An 18,534-nucleotide genomic window follows, 5' to 3' on the forward strand; every position below is an offset into this window, starting at 1 on the left:
TGATGAATTTACTGTGTTAAATGAGGCCTCACCCCCTGGTTACACTAGTGACCAAACCCCCCGTGCATCCGGCAAAGGCGGAGGTGTTGCTAACATTTACGATAGCAAATTTCAATTTACAAAAAAAAAAACAATGACGTTTTCGTCTTTTGAGCTTCTAGTCATGAAATCTATGCAGCCTACTCAATCACTTTTTATAGCTACTGTTTACAGGCCTCCTGGGCCATATGCAGTGTTCCTTACTGAGTTCCCTGAATTCCTATCGGATCTTGTAGTCATAGCAGATAATATTCTAATTTTTGGTGACTTTAACATTCACATGGAAAAGTCCACAGACCCACTCCAAAAGGCTTTCGGAGCCATCATCGACTCAGTGGGTTTTGTCCAACATGTCTCTGGACCTACTCACTGCCACAGTCATACTCTGGACCTAGTTTTGTCCCATGGAATAAATGTTGTGGATCTTAATGTTTTTCCTCATAATCCTGGATTATCGGACCACCATTTTATTGCGTTTACAATTGCAACAAATAATCTGCTCAGACCCCAACCAAGGAAGATTAAAAGTCGTGCTATAAATTCTCAGACAACCCAAAGATTCCTTGATGCCCTTCCAGACTCCCTCTGCCTACCCAAGGACGTCAGAGGACAAGAATCAGTTAACCACCTAACCGAGGAACTCAATTCAACCTTGCGCAATACCCTAGATGCAGTTGCACCCCTAAAAATTAAAAACATCTGTCATAAGAAACTAGCTCCCTGGTATACAGAAAATACACGAGCTCTGAAGCAAGCTTCCAGAAAATTGGAACGGAAATGGCGCCACACTAAACTGGAAGTCTTCCGACTAGCTTGGAAAGACAGTACCGTGCAGTATCGAAGAGCCCTCACTGCTGCACGATCATCCTATTTTTCCAACTTAATTGAGGAAAATAAGAACAATCCGAAATTTCTTTTTGACACTGTCGCAAAGCTAACTAAAAAGCAGCATTCGCAAATGGAGGATGGCTTTCACTTCAGCAGTAATACATTTATGAACTTTTTTGAGGAAAAGATCATGATCTTTAGAAAGCAAATTACGGACTCCTCTTTAAATCTGGGTATTCCTCCAGGGCTTCATTGTCCAGAGTCTGCACAACTCTGCCAGGACCTTGGCTCAAGGGAGATACTAAAGTGTTTTAGTACTATATCTCTTGACACAATGATGAAAATAATCATGGCCTCCAAACCCTCAAGCTGCATACTGGACCCTATTCCAACTAAACTACTGAAAGAGCTGCTTCCTGTGCTTGGCCCTCCTATGTTGAACATAATAAACGGCTCTCTATCCACTGGATGTGTACCAAGCTCACTAAAAGTGGCAGTAATAAAGCCTCTCTTGAAAAAGCCGAATCTTGACCCAGAAATTATAAAAAACTATCGGCCTATATCGAATCTTCCATTCCTCTCAAAAATTTTAGAAAAAGTTGTTGCGCAGCAACTCACTGCCTTCCTGAAGACAAACAATGTATACGAAACGCTTCAGTCTGGTTTTAGACCCCATCATAGCACTGAGACTGCACTTGTGAAGGTGGTAAATGACCTTTTAATGACGTCAGACCGAGGCTCTGCATCTGTCCTCATGCTCCTAGATCTTAGTGCCGCTTTTGATACCATCGATCACCACATTCTTTTGGAGAGATTGGAAACCCAAATTGGTCTACATGGACAAGTTCTGGCCTGGTTTAGATCTTATCTGTCGGAAAGATATCAGTTTGTCTCTGTGAATGGTTCGTCCTCTGACAAATCAATTGTAAATTTCGGTGTTCCTCAAGGTTCCGTTCTAGGACCACTATTGTTTTCACTATATATTTTACCTCTTGGGGATGTCATTCGAAAACATAATGTTAAATTTCACTGCTATGCGGACGACACACAGCTGTACATTTCAATGAAACATGGTGAAGCCCCAAAATTGCCCTCGCTAGAAGCCTGTGTTTCAGACATAAGGAAGTGGATGGCTGCAAATTTTCTACTTTTAAACTCGGACAAAACAGAGATGCTTGTCCTAGGTCCCAAGAAACAAAGAGATCTTCTGTTGAATCTGACAATTAATCTGGATGGTTGTACAGTCGTCTCAAATAAAACTGTGAAGGACCTCGGCGTTACTCTGGACCCTGATCTCTCTTTTGAAGAACATATCAAGACTGCTTCAAGGACAGCTTTTTTCCATCTACGTAACATTGCAAAAATCAGAAACTTTCTGTCCAAAAATGACGCAGAAAAATTAATCCATGCTTTTGTTACTTCTAGGCTCGACTACTGCAATGCTCTACTTTCCGGCTACCCGGATAAAGCACTAAACAAACTTCAGTTAGTGCTAAATACGGCTGCTAGAATCCTGACTAGAACCAAAAAATTTGATCATATTACTCCAGTGCTAGCCTCCCTACACTGGCTTCCTGTTAAGGCAAGGGCTGATTTCAAGGTTTTACTGCTAACCTACAAAGCATTACATGGGCTTGCTCCTACCTATCTTTCCGATTTGGTCCTGCCGTACATACCTACACGTACGCTACGGTCACAAGACGCAGGCCTCCTAATTGTCCCTAGAATTTCTAAGCAAACGGCTGGAGGTAGGGCTTTCTCCTATAGAGCTCCATTTTTATGGAATGGTCTGCCTACCCATGTGAGAGACGCAGACTCAGTCTCAACCTTTAAGTCTTTACTGAAAACTTATCTCTTCAGTAGGTCCTACGATTAAGTATAGTCTGGCCCAGGAGTGTGAAGGTGAACGGAAAGGCTGGAGCAACGAACCGCCCTTGCTGTCTCTGCCTTGTCGGTTCCCCTCTTCCCACTGGGATTCTCTGCCTCTAACCCTTTTACAGGGGCTGAGTCACTGACTTACTGGTGTTCTTCCATGCCGTCCATGGGAGGGGTGCGTCACTTGAGTAGGTTGAGCCACTGACGTGGTCTTCCTGTCTGGGTTGGCGCCCCCCCCTTGGGTTGTGCCGTGGCGGACATCTTTGTGGGCTATACTCGGCCTTGTCTTCGGACGGTAAGTTGGTGGTTGTAGATATCCCTCTAGTGGTGTGGGGGCTGTGCTTTGGCAAAGTGGGTGGGGTTATATCCTGCCTGTTTGGCCCTGTCCGGGGGTATCATCGGATGGGGCCACAGTGTCTTCTGATCCCTCCTGTCTCAGCCTCCAGTATTTATGCTGCAGTAGTTTATGTGTCGGGGGGCTAGGGTCAGTCTGTTACATCTGGAGTATTCTCTTGTCTTATCCGGTGTCCTGTGTGAATGTAAATATGCTCTCTCTAATTCTCTCTTTCTTTCTTTCTCTCGGAGGACCTGAGCCCTAGGACTACCTGGCATGATGACTCCTTGCTGTCCCCAGTCCACCTGGCCATGCTGCTGCTCCAGTTTCAACTGTTCTGCCTGCGGCTACGGAACCCTGACCTGTTCACCGGACGTGCTTGTTGCACCCTCGACAATTACTATGATTATTATTATTTGACCATGCTGGTCATTTACGAACATTTTAACATCTTGACCATGTTCTGTTATAATATCCACCCGGCACAGCCAGAAGAGGACTGGCCACCCCTCATAGCCTGGTTCCTCTCTAGGTTTCTTCCTAGGTTTTTGGCCTTTCTCAGGAGTTTTTCCTAGGGAGTTTTTCCCAGCCACCGTGCTTCTTTCACATGCATTGCTTGCTGTTTGGGGTTTTAGGCTGGGTTTCTGTACAGCACTTTGAGATTTCAGCTGATGTACGAAGGGCTATATAAATAAATTTGATTTGATTTGATTTGATTCATTTAGCTGTTTTTTGGTTATTTGTTGGTCGGAAAATGGCGGTGTGGCTATTTTGACGATGTACTCTCCTAACATAATGTAATGTTTTGCTTTCGCTGTAAAGCCTTTTTGAAATCGGACAACGTGGTTTGATTCAGGAGAAGTGTATCTATAAAACGGTGTAAAATAGTCCTATGTTTGAGAAGAAAAAAAATATTAGATTTGGTTATGGTTAGGTTATGAATATGGCGTTCTGATTTTTCGCTGGATGTTGATCCCGCATACGGGACCAGCCTTTCAAGAGGTTTAACCTCTCTGGCGCATGTGGGACGAACTCGTCCCACCTACGTAACAGCCACTGAAATCCAGTGGCGCGATTTTTGAATCGTTAGAAATACTATTACTTCAATTTCTCAAACATATTGCTATTTTACAGCTATTTAAAGACAAGAATCTCGTTAATCTAACCACACTGTCCGATTTCAAAAAGGCTTTACAACGAAAGCAAAACATTAGATTATGTCAGCAGAGTGCCCAGCCAGAAATAATCAGACACCCATTTTTCAAGCTAGCATGTCATGTCACATAAACCCAAACCACAGCTAAATGCAGCACTAACCTTTTATGATCTTCATCAGATGACACACCTAGGACATTGTGTTATACAATACATGCATGTCTGTTCAATCAAGTTCATATTTATATCAAAAAACAGCTTTTTACATTAGCATGTGACGTTCAGAAAAAGCATAACCCCCGCAAACTTCCGGGGAATTTACTAACAGTTTGCTAAATTACTCATGATAAACGTTCACAAAAAGCATAACAATTATTTTAAGAATTATAGATACATTACTCCTCTATGCACTCGATATGTCCGATTTTAAAATAGCTTTCCGGATGAAGCACATTTTGCAATAATCTAAGTACATAGCCCGGCATCACAGGGCTAGCTATTTAGACACCCACCCAGGTCAGCCTCCACCAAAATCACATTTCCTATAAGAAAAATGTTCTTACCTTGCTTGTTCTTCGTCAGAATACATTGCCAGGACTTCTACTTCAATAACAAATGTTGGTTTGGTCCCAAATAATCCATCGTTACATCCAAACAACGACGTTTTGTTCGTGAGTTCTAGACACTATCAGAATGCTACATCACGGTCTTGCGCATGGCGCATTGGCGTGACAAAAAATGTCTAAATATTCCATTACCGTACTTCGAAGCATGTCAACCGCTGTTTAAAACCAATTTTTCTGCCATTTATCTCGTAGAAAAGCGATAATATTCCGACCGGGAATATGCATTGAGCCTAAACAGCCGAATTAAATTTCTCCTCAGGAGCGAATCGTGCACGCGCCTCATTCAAAGGTCCTCTGATCCGCCACTTACCAAAGGCGATAATGTGTTTCAGCCTGAGGCTGCCTCGTCAACCTTCAGGTATTTCCCGGGTTCTGAGAGCCTATCGGAGCCCTGGGAATTGTCACGTTACAGCTAAGATCCTTACTTTTCAATAAACAGATGCAAGACGCACAACTCCTTGTCAGACAGGGTACTTCCTGCATGAAACCTTGTCAGGTTTTTGCCTGCCATAGGAGTTCTGTTATACTCACAGACACCATTCAAACAGTTTTAGAAAATTCAGAGTGTGTTCTATCCAAACCTGAACAATAATATGCATATTCTACCTTCTGAGTTGGTGTAGGAGGCAGTTAAAAATGGGCACATATTTTTTCCAAAATTCTCAATACTGCCCCCTAGCCCAAACAGGTTAACACAGTGTCCAAAGAAGGGCCAGAAGTATACAGAATGGTGTCGTCTGCGTAGAGGTGGATCAGAGACTCACCAGCAGCAAGAGCGACATCATTGATGTATACAGAGAAAAGAGTTGTCCCAAGAATTGAACCCTGTGGCACCCCCATAGACAGTGCCAGAGGTCCGGACAACAGGCCCTCCGATTTGACACACTGAACTCTATCAGAGTAGTAGTTGGTGAACCAGGCGATGCAATCATTAGAGAAACTAAGGCTATTGAGCCTGCCGATGAGGATGTGGTGATTGACAGAGTCGAAAGCTTTGGCCAGGTCAATGAAAACGGCAGCACAGTATTGTTTCTTATCGATGGCGGTTACGATATCATTTAGGAACTTGAGCGTGGCTGAGGTGCACCCATGACCAGCTCTGAAACCAGATTGCATAGCGGAGAAGGTGCGGTGGGATTCGAAATGGTCTGTAATCTGTTTGTTGACTTGGCTTTCGAAGACCTTAGAAAGGCAGGGTAGGATGGATATAGGTCTATAGCAATTTGGGTCAAGAGTGTCCCCTCCTTTGAAGAGGGGGATGACAGCAGCTGCTTTCCAATCTATGGGAATCTCAGACGACACGAAAGAGAGGTTGAACAGGCTAGTAATATGGGTTGCAATAATTTCGGCAGATAATTTTTAGAAAGAAAGGGTCCAGATTGTCTAGCCCGGCTGATTTGTAGGGGGCCTGATTTTGCAGCTCTTTCAGAACATCAGCTGAATGGATTTGGGAGAAGGAGAAATGGGGAAGGCTTGGGCGAGTAGCTGTGGGGGGTGCAGTGCTGTTGACTGCAGTAGGGGTAGCCAGGTGGAAAGCATGGCCAGCCGTAGAAAAATGCTTATTGAAATTCTCAATTATAGTGGGTTTATCGGTGGTGACAAAGTTTCCTATCCTGGGAGGAGGTGTTTTTGTGTTGGTTAACCTGTTTGGGCTAGGGGGCAGTATTGAGAATTTTTGAAAAAATATGTGCCCATTTTTAAATGCCTCCTACACCTACCCAGTAACTACAATATGCATATACTTATTATATATGGATAGAAAACACCCTAAAGTTTCAAAAACTGTTTGAATGGTGTCTGTGAGTATAACAGAACTCATTTGGCAGGCAAAACCCTGAGACAGATTCTGACAGGAAGTGGATACCTGATGTGTTGAATTGACTTTGAGCCTATGCCATTGAAAAACAAAGGGGGTGAATTATATTCTGGCACTTCCTATTGCTTCCACAAGATGTCCCCAGCCTTTACAAAGTGTTTTGAGTGTTCTACAGTGAGATCTGACCGAATAAGAGCCATGGAACGTGATGGTCCATCATTCACCCTGGCGCGCGATTTGATGGTGGGTACTCTCATTCCGAAACGTTTTAAAAGAAAACCCAATGGTCCGCCTTGAATTTTATTCATGTTCTGGTTAAAAAAGGCCCTAATGATTTATGCGATACAACGTTTGACATGTTTGAACGAACGGAAATATATTTTTTCCGTTCTTGAAGTGAAGTGAAGTTCGGCTGGCTTAGATCATGCGCTACAACACGGAGGTTTTTCGACATAAATGATGAGCTTTTTTGAACAAAAATACATTCGTTATGGACCTGGGACTCTTTGGAAGTGACATCTGATGAAGAGAATCAAAGGTAATGGATTATTTATATAGTATTTTCGATTTTAGATTCCTCCAACATGGCGGTTAGTCTGTATCGCGATGCGTATTTTTCTGGCGCAGTGCTCAGATTATTGCAAAGTGTGATTACCCAGTAAGGTTAATTTAAAATCTGACAAGTCCATTGCGTTCAAGAGATGTAAATCTATAATTCTTTGAATGACAATATAATATTTTAGCAATGTTTTCTAATATTAATTAATTATTTTGTCGTCATGACTTGACTGCCGGTATTGGAGGGAAACGATTTCCTGAACATCAACGCCATAGTAAAACACTGTTTTTAGATATAAATATGAACTTGATAGAACTAAAAATGCATGCATTGTCTAACAAAATGTCCTAGGAGTGTCATCTGATGGAGATTGTAAAAGGTTAGTGCATAATTTTAGCTGATTGTATGGTTTTGGTAAAGCCTGTCTTTGAATCGACAATGCATTGCACACCGCTATTGTCAATGTACTCTCCTAACATAACCTAACTTTATGCTTTCCCCGTAAAACCTTTTTGAAATCGGTAAACGTGGTTAGATTAAGAAGATGTTTATCTTTCAAAGGCTGTAAGTTAGTTGTATGTTTGAGAAATTTGAATTTGTACATTTATTTGGTTTCAAATTTGCCGCTCTTGAAATGCACCTGCTGTTGATAGGGTGCGCCACAGGTGGCACGCTAACGTCCCAGGTAGCCTCAAGAAGTTAAGGGCAGTCAGGTCTGGGGAGAACCAAGGGCTATATCTGTTCCTGGTTCTAAATTTCTTGAATGGGGCATGCTTATTTAATATGGTGAGGAAGACATTTTTTTTATAAATAACCAGGCATCCTCTACTGACGGGATGAGGTCAATATCCTTCCAGGATACCAGGACCAGGTTGATTAGAAAGGCTTGCTCGCTGAAATGTTTCAGGGAGCGTTTGACAGTGATGAGTGGAGGTCGTTTGACCGTAGACCCATTACGGATGCAGGCAATGAGGCCGTGATCGCTGAGATCTTGATTGAAACAGCAGAGGTGTATTTAGAGGGCAAATTGGTTAGGATGATATCTGTGAGGGTGCCAGTGTTTACGGCTTTGGGGTGGTACCTGGTGGGTTCATTAATAATTTGTGTGAGATTGAGGGCGTCAAGCTTGGATTGTAGGATGGCTGGGGTGTTAGGTCACCTAGTAGCACGAGCTCTGAAGATAGATGGGGGGCAATCAGTTCAAATATGGTGTCCAGAGCACAGCTGGGGGCCGAGGGTGGTCTATAGCAGGCGGCAACGGTGAGAGACTTGTTTTTAGAGAGATGGATTTTTAAAAGTAGAAGTTCAAATTGTTTGGGTACAGACCTGGATAGTAGGACAGAACTCTGCAGGCTATCTCTGCAGTAGATTGCAACACCGCCCCCGTTGGCCGTTCTATCTTGTCTGAAAACGTTGTAAATAGGGATGAAGAATTCAGAGTTTTTGGTGGACTTCCTAAGCCAGGATTCAGACACGGCTAGGACATCCGGGTTGGCAGAGTGTGCTAAAGCAGTGAATAAAACAAACTTAGGGAGGAGGCTTCTAATGTTAACATGCATGAAACCAAGGCTATTACGGTTACAGAAGTCATCAAAAGAGAGCGCCTGGGGAGTAGGACTGGAGCTAGGCACTGCAGGGCCTGGATTCACCTCTACATCACCAGAGGAACAGAGAAGTATAAGGATAAGGGTACGGCTAAAAGCTATAAGAATTGGTCATCTGTGATGTCCGGAATAGAGAGAAAAAGGAGCAGGTTTCTGGGGCCGATAAAATAGCTTCATGGTATAATGTACAGACAAAGGTATGGTAGGATGTGAGTACAGTGGAGGTAAACCTAGGCATTTTAGTGATGATGAGAGAGATATTGTCTCTAGAAACATCATTGAAACCAGAAGATGTCATAGCATGTGTGGGTGGAGGAACTGAGAGGTTGGATAAGGTATAATGAGCAGGGCTAGAGGCTCGCCAGTGAAATAAGCCAATAAACACTAACCAGAACAGCAATGGACAAGGCATATTGACATTGAGGAGAGGCATGCTTAGCCGAGTGATCAAAGGGTTCAGTGAGAGTTAGATAGCTAGCCAAGCCATAGGTAGCAAGCTGGTAGAAGATGGAGGAGGTCTGTTTTTAGCCACCTCGTGCGATTCCGTCTGTAGATTAGTGGGGTTCCGTGTGGTAGGGGGGACCATTCCAATTGGCAAAATAGTTAGTTATAGTGGCCCAAGAAAATTGTCTGATAGACCTATTCAGATAGCAGCCGATAAGACAGCTAACGATTAGCGGGCCGCAGATGGGCATTCGGGTTACGTCGCGACGGAGGGGCCAGTTGGATAACTCCCTCGGGCAGATAACGTCGGTGGTCCAGTCGTGAAGGCCCAATGGGGCTCCGCATCGGCAGTAAAACGGGTCCGGATAGGTGATTGTAGCCCAGGAGAGGCTGATGGAACTCTTCAGCTGGCTAGCTCCGGAATAGCCCAGGAGTGACTGATGAAACTCTTCAGCTGGCTAGCTCCGGAATAATTTATGTTAACTCCGGGACCAACGTTGCCAATAGTCACTCAGGTAGCAGCTAGTTAGCTGCAAGATACAGGTGTAAACGTCCAGAGCCATAGGTCCGGTAAGCTCTGGTCTGAGTCGCGCTGTACAAAAATTGGCGATAGCTTTTCGAGCTAATGGATAGCTGAGGACCGCTAACCGTGGCTAGCTGAACTCCAACGTTAGCCAGTGAACTGGCTAACCTCTGGCTAGCTTCTGTTGTGGATTTCAGATTTGAGGTAAATCTAGTATAGCTTCTTTGCATGTGTGAAAGTGTGTGCGTATGCAACACAATAACTACAATTAGCTATGCAAAATGGCGACACTGCATTGTTAGGTAGTACGCAGGATTGCCATTTTGCAGAGCTAATTGTGTTATTGCATTGTGAACATATGTAGGGTATAAATTAGGCTTAACTCACCATAACACCGGTGTGGAGCATTAGGTAGTGTGCGGTCTGCGTGACATCGGAAACGTGGATCAGGTTGTGATAGGGGTTCCTGTGCTTGCTGCAGACCACCTCCAGAGCCTCCACAAAGTATACCAGGGAAGACAGAGGTATCTGATGAAGGGAGGATCGGACATTTACACCTCAAGCCTAAGTAAAGTCATTTAAAATACTTTATATAAGCCTGTTGGAGCTGTCCTGGTTAAATAAACCAATATAAAAAAGTGTCAAAACGGCAAACCTGCCCATCTGGCACTCTAGGCAGACTCAGGACAACGTTCAAAGTATTTGAACCCAAGTCTGATTGATGAGAATATTTTTGAACATCTGACCCGAAAGCGGTTGATCAGGTCATATCTGAGTGCATATTCCCTGCTAGCTTCATAGAGCACAAAGACATCAAATGACCACTTGTCCACATCCTGCAGGCAACAAGAGAAAATACTACTTTAAACATTTACTGAGTTTGACAGCTTTATAAGGAACATAGGGCATAGTCTAAAAGGGATTTTTCACCCAAATTACAAAATAACACATTGTTTTCCTGAAGGCTCAGACACACCAATACCGTTTGCCTCCCGAGATTACTTAGCCCCTCTGAACAGAGTGCCAGACGTAATTTGCGAACTGAGTACAACCCGATTTTACATGTAGAATCATGTGAAAATATAAGCAGTTGTCAGAGTGTGGTCGAAGGAAGTCAGGTGCAGGAGAGCAGAGATGAGTGAACAGGCACACTTTATTCAGGCAGAGGAAAACAGCCGGACACAACTGCGTCACAACACTCCGGCCCAAGGGATAAAGCGATAGCACACAAATTACACAAATAGGTACAAATAACAAAACCACGGGTTGCAACAATACCCGGTGCAAAACCAGCCTGTAGCACATAACGAACGAACAATACCACACACAGACATGGGGGGAACAGAGGATAATATACACGTAGAGTAATGAGGGGATGTAAACCAGGTGTGCGGGAAAACAAGACAAAACAAATGGAAAATGAAAGGTGGAGCGGCGATGGCTAGAAGACCGGTGACGTCGACTGCCGAACGCCGCCCGAACAAGGAGAGGGACCGACTTTGGCGGGAGTCGTGACAGCAGTCTAACTTCAACAGCATGAGTGCTGAACGATCGGTAACGGGAGATCCACATTCGGTATGATGTGTGTGACCCTTTACCCTGTAAGCAGTCTATGGACAATGTATGAGAGCAATCAATGTGTAAGAGGTGCGTACTGGCGGCAGAGAAGTCAGGCGCAGCAGAGCAAAATTGTGTTTTACAACGACGCAGTTTAATTGTAAAAACCACCGGAAAACAGAACAATCAATAAATGGGAACAAAACCCGTCACACACCATACATAACGTGCACAAGCACTTACAAATAACAATTCTGGACATGGGGGAATAGAGGGTAAAATACACAGCATGTGATGATGGAATTGAAACCAGGTGTGTGGGAAGACAAGACAAATGGAAAATGAAAGGTGGATCGATGATGGCTGGAAGACCGGTGACGTCGACCACCGAACGTCGCCCGAACATGGAGAGGGAGCGACTTCAGAGGAAGTCGTGACACAATGCTTTGGTTTTATTTCCCTGGCACTGTTTCCAAATGCTAACATTTTAACATTTGGGGCACAAATCCCATTCAAGTCATGGTACCGATAGAATTTTTCATTCATCATGTCCAAATCATCCGAAAGTTTCTAAAATTGATTGTGAAGCTCAACAAAGTAACTTGTAGATGTTTTGAACATGTGATAAAAATGCTAATATTGGTATCATGACTTGACATGACTTAAAATTTTAGCATTGGGAAACCGTGACAGAATCTAACATTTTGTCATTTGGGGTACTGTCCCATTAATAACTGATGTCAGTCTCAGAGAGTAATTGCTAGTCATTATAGGAACTTCACTGTTGCTTTGATTAGAGCATCATACTAATCGGGTCCCAGATCTCAGTTTCTGCTGTTTGGCCAAATTACCATAGGAGTTGGCAAGAAATCTGGGACCAGGCAATATCATTGTTCCTGTAACCAAGAAAGCAAAAGTATCTAAAACTAAATGACTATCGCCTCATAGCACTCACTTCTGTCATCATGAAGTGATTTCAGAGACTAGTCAAGGATCATATCACCTCTACCTTAGCTATCACCCTAGGCCCACTTCAATTTGCTTACCGCCCCAATAGATCAACAGACGATGCAATCGCCATCACACTACGCAAGATGAATACATATGTAAGAATGCTGTTCATTGACTATAGCTCAGCACCAGAGTACCCTCCAAGCTCATCATTAAGCTCGAGGCCCTGGGTTTGAACCCCGCCCTGTGCAACTGGGTCCTAGACTTCCTGACGAGCCACCCCCAGGTGGTGAAGGTGGGAAACAACACCTCCACTTCACTGATCCTCAACACTGGGGCCCCACAAGAGTGCGTGCTCAGCCCCCTCCTGTACTTCCTGTTCACCCAAGACTGCATGGCCAAGCATGCCTCCAACTCAATCATCAAGTTCGCAGACGACACAACAGAATTAGGCTTGTTTACCAACAATGACGAGACAGCCTACAGGGAGGGCTCTGGGAGTGTGGTGCCAGGGAAATAACCTCTCACTCAATGTCAACAAAACAAAGGAGATGATCGTGGACTTCAGGAAACAGCAGAGGGAGCACCCTCCCTATCCACATTGACAGGACCGCAGTGGAGAAGGTGGAAATTTTCAAGTTCCTCGGCGTACACATCATAGACAAACTCAAATGGTCCACCCACACAGACAGTGTGGTGAAGAAGGAGCAACAGTACCTCTTCAACCTCAGGAGAATGAAGAAATGTGGCTTGGCACCTAAAACCCACAAACGTTTACAGATGCACAATTGAGAGCATCCTGTCAGGCTGTATCACCGCTTGGTACGGCAACTGCACCACCCACAACCGCAGGGCATCAACGCATCAGGGAAATAACCTCTCACCGGGGGCATACTACCTGCCTTCCAGGACACCTACAACACCCGATGTCACAGGAAGGCCAAAAGGATCATCAAGGACAACAACCACTCGAGCCCCTGCCTGTTCACCCCATTATTATCTAGACGGCGAGGTCAATACAGGTGCATCAAAGCTGGGACAGAGAGACAGAAGCTGTTTTTCAATCTCAAGGCCATCAGACTGTAAAATAGCCATCACTAGCGCATACAGGCTGCTGCCTATATACATAGACTTGCCCTCACTAGTCACTTTAAAAATGTTTAAATATGTATCTGGCATTACTCATCTCAAATGTATATACTGTATTCTATACTATTCTACGGTATCTTAGTCTATGCCGCTCTGACATTGCTCGTCCATATATTTACAGTTGAAGTCGGATGTTTACATACACCTTAGACAAATACATTTAAACTCAGTTTTTCACAATTCCTGACATTTAATCCTACTAAAAATTCACTGTCTTAGGTCAGTTGGGATCACCATTTTATTTTAAGAATGCAAAATGTCAGAATAGTAGAGAGAATGATTTATTTCAGCTTTTATTTCTTTCATCACATTCCCAGTGGGTCAGAAGTTTACATACACTCAATGAGTATTTGGTACCATTGCCTTTAAATTGTTTAACTTGGGTCAAACATTTCAGGTAGCCTTCCACAAGCTTCCCAAAATAAGTTGGGTGAATTTTGGCCCATTCCTCCTGACAGAGCTGGTGTAACTGAGTCAGGTTGGTAGGCCTCCTTGATCGCACACGCTTTTTCAGTTCTGCCCACACATTTTCTATAGGATTGAGGTCAGGGCTTTGTGATGGCCACTCCAATACCTTGACTTTGTTGTCCTTAAGCCATTTTGCCACAACTTTGGAAGTATGCTTGGGGTCATTGTCAATTTGGAAGACCCATTTGCGACCAAGCTTAACTTCCTGACTGATGTCTTGAGATGTTGCTTCATTATATCCACATATCTTCATGGTTGGGATGGTGGCCTTGGCTTGCAAGCCTCCCCCTTTTTCCTCCAAACATAACCATGGTCATTGTGGCCAAACAGTTCTATTTTTGTTTCATCAGACCAGAGGACATTTCTCCAAAAAGTACGATCTTTGTCCTCGTGTGCAGTTGCAAACCATAGTCTGTCTTTTTTATGGCAGTTGGAGCAGTGGCTTCTTCCTTGCTGAACAGCCTTTCAGGTTATGTCGATATAGGACTCGTTTTACTGTTGATATATATCATTTGTACCTGTTTCCTCCAGCATCTTCACAAGGTCCTTTGCTGTTGTTCTGGGATTGATTTGCACTTTTCGCACCAAAGTATGTTCATCTCTAGGAGACAGAACGCATCTCCTTCCTGAGCGGTATGACGGCTGCGTCGTCCCGTGGTGTTTATACTTCTGTACTATTGTTTGTACAGATGAACGTGGTACCTTCAGGCGTTTGGAAATTGCTCTACATTTTTTTCTGAGGTCTGATGATGTCAAGCAAAGAGGCACTGATTTTGAAGGTAGGCCTTGAAATACATCCACAGGTACACCTCCAATTGACTCAAATGATGTCAGTTAGCCTATTAGAAGCTTCTAAAGCCATGACATCATTTTTGGGAATTTTCCAAGCTGTTTAAAGGCACAGTCAACTTGTAAACTTCTGACCCACTGGACTAGTGACACAGTGAAATAATCTGTCTGTAAACAATTTTTGGAAAAATTACTTGTGTCATGCAGAAAGTAGATGTCCTAACCAACTTGCCAAAACTATAGTTTGTTAACAAGACATTTGTGGAGTGGTTGAAAAATGAGCTTTAATGACTCCAACCTAAGTGCATGCAATCTTCCGACTTCAATTGTATATATTCTTAATTCCATTCCTTTACTTAGATTTGTGTGTATTGGGTATATGTTGTGAAATTGTTATATATTACTGCACTGTCGGAGCTAGAAACACAAGCATTTCGCTACACTCGCAATATCATCTGCTAAACCACTGTATGTGTCATGGATCCCTCCCAAGCTTTCATTACGCACACCTGTCCCTTATTCCCACTGATTAGTACTTCTATAAGTGTGCCCTTTGGTTTCCATTGGGGGGTCAATTATTGTTCCAATGTCCGTTGGTGCGTGTGAGTACCTGTGCTGTGTGTTGTGGGCTTTTGTGCCCTTGTGGATTGCGCAGATGATTACAGGTCTCATCCCGTGTGCTAATCATTTTGCACCTGTGTATTTATTTGAGGTACTCCTCTCTCTTTTGTTACTGTTAGCACAGTTTTCCGCTGTGCTGACATAATTGCAAAAGGGTTATCCAATGATGAATTTGCAACCGCAGTCCCTGGGCAGGTTATTAAAAACAATTACAATACAGACAATCAATCAGCAGTGAGCACACACAGAGCACACGCAGAGCGTCATCGGACAAAGTACGTTCATCTCTAGGAGACAGAACGCATCTCCTTCCTGAGCGGTATGACGGCTGCGTCATAGCATGCAGACAGAGCAACATAGCACAAAAATCAACAAGACAAAGTCCATAAAAGCAGCAAAGTGTTTCCACACCTCACAAGCTACAGACAACAGACAACATGGAAAGCGGCAATACACAGCTAGGGATTCACAAATCTGATTGACCTTTAGCCATGTCTTCATTTTTTTGTGAAAGTGTGATAGGTGGTGCAGTTATGTGTGTCTGATGGTAGTGTATTCCAGACATGGGAAGTGTTGGGTTGCGTCAATCGAATCTGGTATCAGAACAGAATTTAACACTAAGTCACTGAATATATTCTCAGCTTTTTTATTCAATTGAATTAGTCAAGCGATAAATGGTAAATGCAATCTTTGTGTACACAGGTTCCCTGTAACACCACGCAGGGCAAACAGAGAACTAACTGTTCAAACACAAAGTTCTTCTTTAATACTCTGACAGAGATAGTTCCCGCTCAGAGCGGGCCTGTCAGAGTAGAGGCTGAGAGTGGTTTAGACTTGCTCAGCCTATCGCAGGCGCACAGGCTGGTCCCAGCCTCTTGACGCATCACTGTTGCCAGGCGTAGTTGTCTTCCAGCTTATCTTCGTGTTTTTCACCCAAAAGTCAGCAAACCCAAGGACAGTCTTTTTATTATGCTACAGTTATTTTCCACTCTACCAGTTCCTCACATACACCTGTGTGTGTGTGTGTGTGTGTGTGTCACGAGTCTAACTCAGCCTACACCCTAGTAGCCCTCCCATTAGTCACATCTTATTATATGGTTCTCAATCCATGTCAGCACAGCACAAACCTGTTATGTTTAACATTAATGTATTCATAAGCTATGCACCACAACAATCACCCTTTTCACACCCTCTGAGTGTGAACATTTCCTCGTAAGAAATTTCCAACAATCCCCCTTTTCACACCCTCTGGGTGTGAACATTTCCCCGTAAGAAATTTCAGAGAAATTTAGGATTCCTCCTTTTGACACCCGCTAGGGTGTCACTCACTAAAACCCAGAAATATCACACTTTTATTAATAAGCAATAACGATAATAAAATCCCTTCCGTCCTTCCAGCTAAACCTAACTTTTACTAGGTTGGCTACCAGCCACCCAGGAACTTCAAACCCACACATAAGGAAAGACAAATACTTCACACGAGATAAAAAGATAGAAAACCAAAGCAAGCGTTTTTCTTCTCCCCCTGTTCCTTTTCCAAGGTCGTCTTATCAACTCTGCCCTTTTGAAGTGGTAACAGCATCTTACTCACACACAGTATTGGAATATAGTTTTTAACCCATTATTATAGCCTTTATAATTTCAAATACATTTCAACAGGTTATATAGTTTCTGAGTGAAATCATTTAGTCAAATCTTTAATCATATAATTTCCACCCGATTGGCTAAATATTTCACATAGACTATAACACATCTATTTTTGTTGGATACAGAAATTTCACACAAAATCAAACTAATTCAGAAATGTTGCACAAAATCAAACTAATTCAGGAAACTCTAAAGATGGTCTCATCTAGCATGGGCTCCTCATAATTGAATGAATCCTCCACCAGGCTCGGCGGTAGGTATTTGTCGTCCCACTGGTCTGAACTTGGACTCGGTCCATATCTCACCATCTGCTCCGTTATTGATCTCTCCAGAACCCTGGAAATGAGACCTCTCGCACAAGGGACCAAACAACAACCACACAACACAAACACACTCATACAGGTGAAAGCAGCCCATAATATAGTTCTTACAACACTTTTCCATTTCCCAAAAGTGAGCTGTGTTATCAGGAATGTACGTGCAGCAATGAACCTAATCATTCTACCCACACCGCCCTCTTCTGCCAATAACATATCGAGAGTCAGTCTATTTTACCAGGTCATGAGGGAGGTGGTGGATAAACGGTCAGAGAACCTCTTTACTGCATCCCCGGTTTCATTCATGAATCTCTGTTGATTATAAAAGATGTCATTAATCCAATCCACATTTTTATTTATTGTCAACCACCAAAATAATGTAGTGTTAAAGTCTTCACATATTTGATTCATCGCTTTGTATTCATCTGGAACTTCCCTGAGGATGCCAATAGCATCCATCTAGACAAAGCTACTCCCATCCTGGTCAAAACTCCTGTGCCTACTTTAGCCTCCTAGCCTCTGATGACAAACTTGAACTGGTTGGACCTATAACCCCAGGGCGCAAGTTCCTAACCACCCTTTGTGGTAATTTCTGTCGCATGCGTCCTTTGCTGGTACTAGCCCACCCTACATCAGTTATAGGTGCTGTGAGGTTAAGAATTTTCTATTCATCTTTCAAACCTAAGTCAGTCACATTAACGATTACCTTTCAGCCATTAAAATCATCTAAGTTCTCAGTGCCATTCTTCTATCTATAACACTGGTACTCATCAGGAGTTAAGGTGAAACGAGGTGGGTTGGCTAAGTACTTCTATCTGGCCAACCCCAATTCCTGTACAGTTGTCTGCTTCCCCAGGAAATGGTTTAACCTCTTAACGTTCGCCTAGGATAGGGGGCACTACAGCGATTTTTTTTAAAGAAATCGTGCCCATTTTAAACGGCCTCCTACTCAAACTCAGAAGCTAGGATATGCATATAATTAATACTTGTCGATCGAAAACACCCTAAAGTTTCTAAAACTGTTTGAATGGTGTCTGTGAGTATAACAGAACTCATATGGCAGTCAAAACCCCGAGACCGATCGTAACAGGAAGTGGAATTCTGAATTGCGGACTCAACTTCATCACTTTGCCTGTAAATCACACAGTGAGCAATGGTTCATTGAGCACGTCCTATTGCTTCCACTAGATGTCCCCAGTCTTTAAAAAGTGATTTGAGCCTTCTACTGTGAA

At 43.3% G+C, this 18,534-nt stretch overlaps 1 pseudogene; it reads right to left on the minus strand.

Moving 5' to 3' along the window:
- The window catches only part of LOC115179278 (calcium/calmodulin-dependent 3',5'-cyclic nucleotide phosphodiesterase 1A-like), a 49,114-nt pseudogene that overhangs the window by 14,224 nt on the left and 16,356 nt on the right, over window positions 1-18,534 (minus strand).

This window comes from Salmo trutta, chromosome 39, assembly GCF_901001165.1.
Source record: "Salmo trutta chromosome 39, fSalTru1.1, whole genome shotgun sequence".
NCBI lineage: Eukaryota > Metazoa > Chordata > Actinopteri > Salmoniformes > Salmonidae > Salmo > Salmo trutta.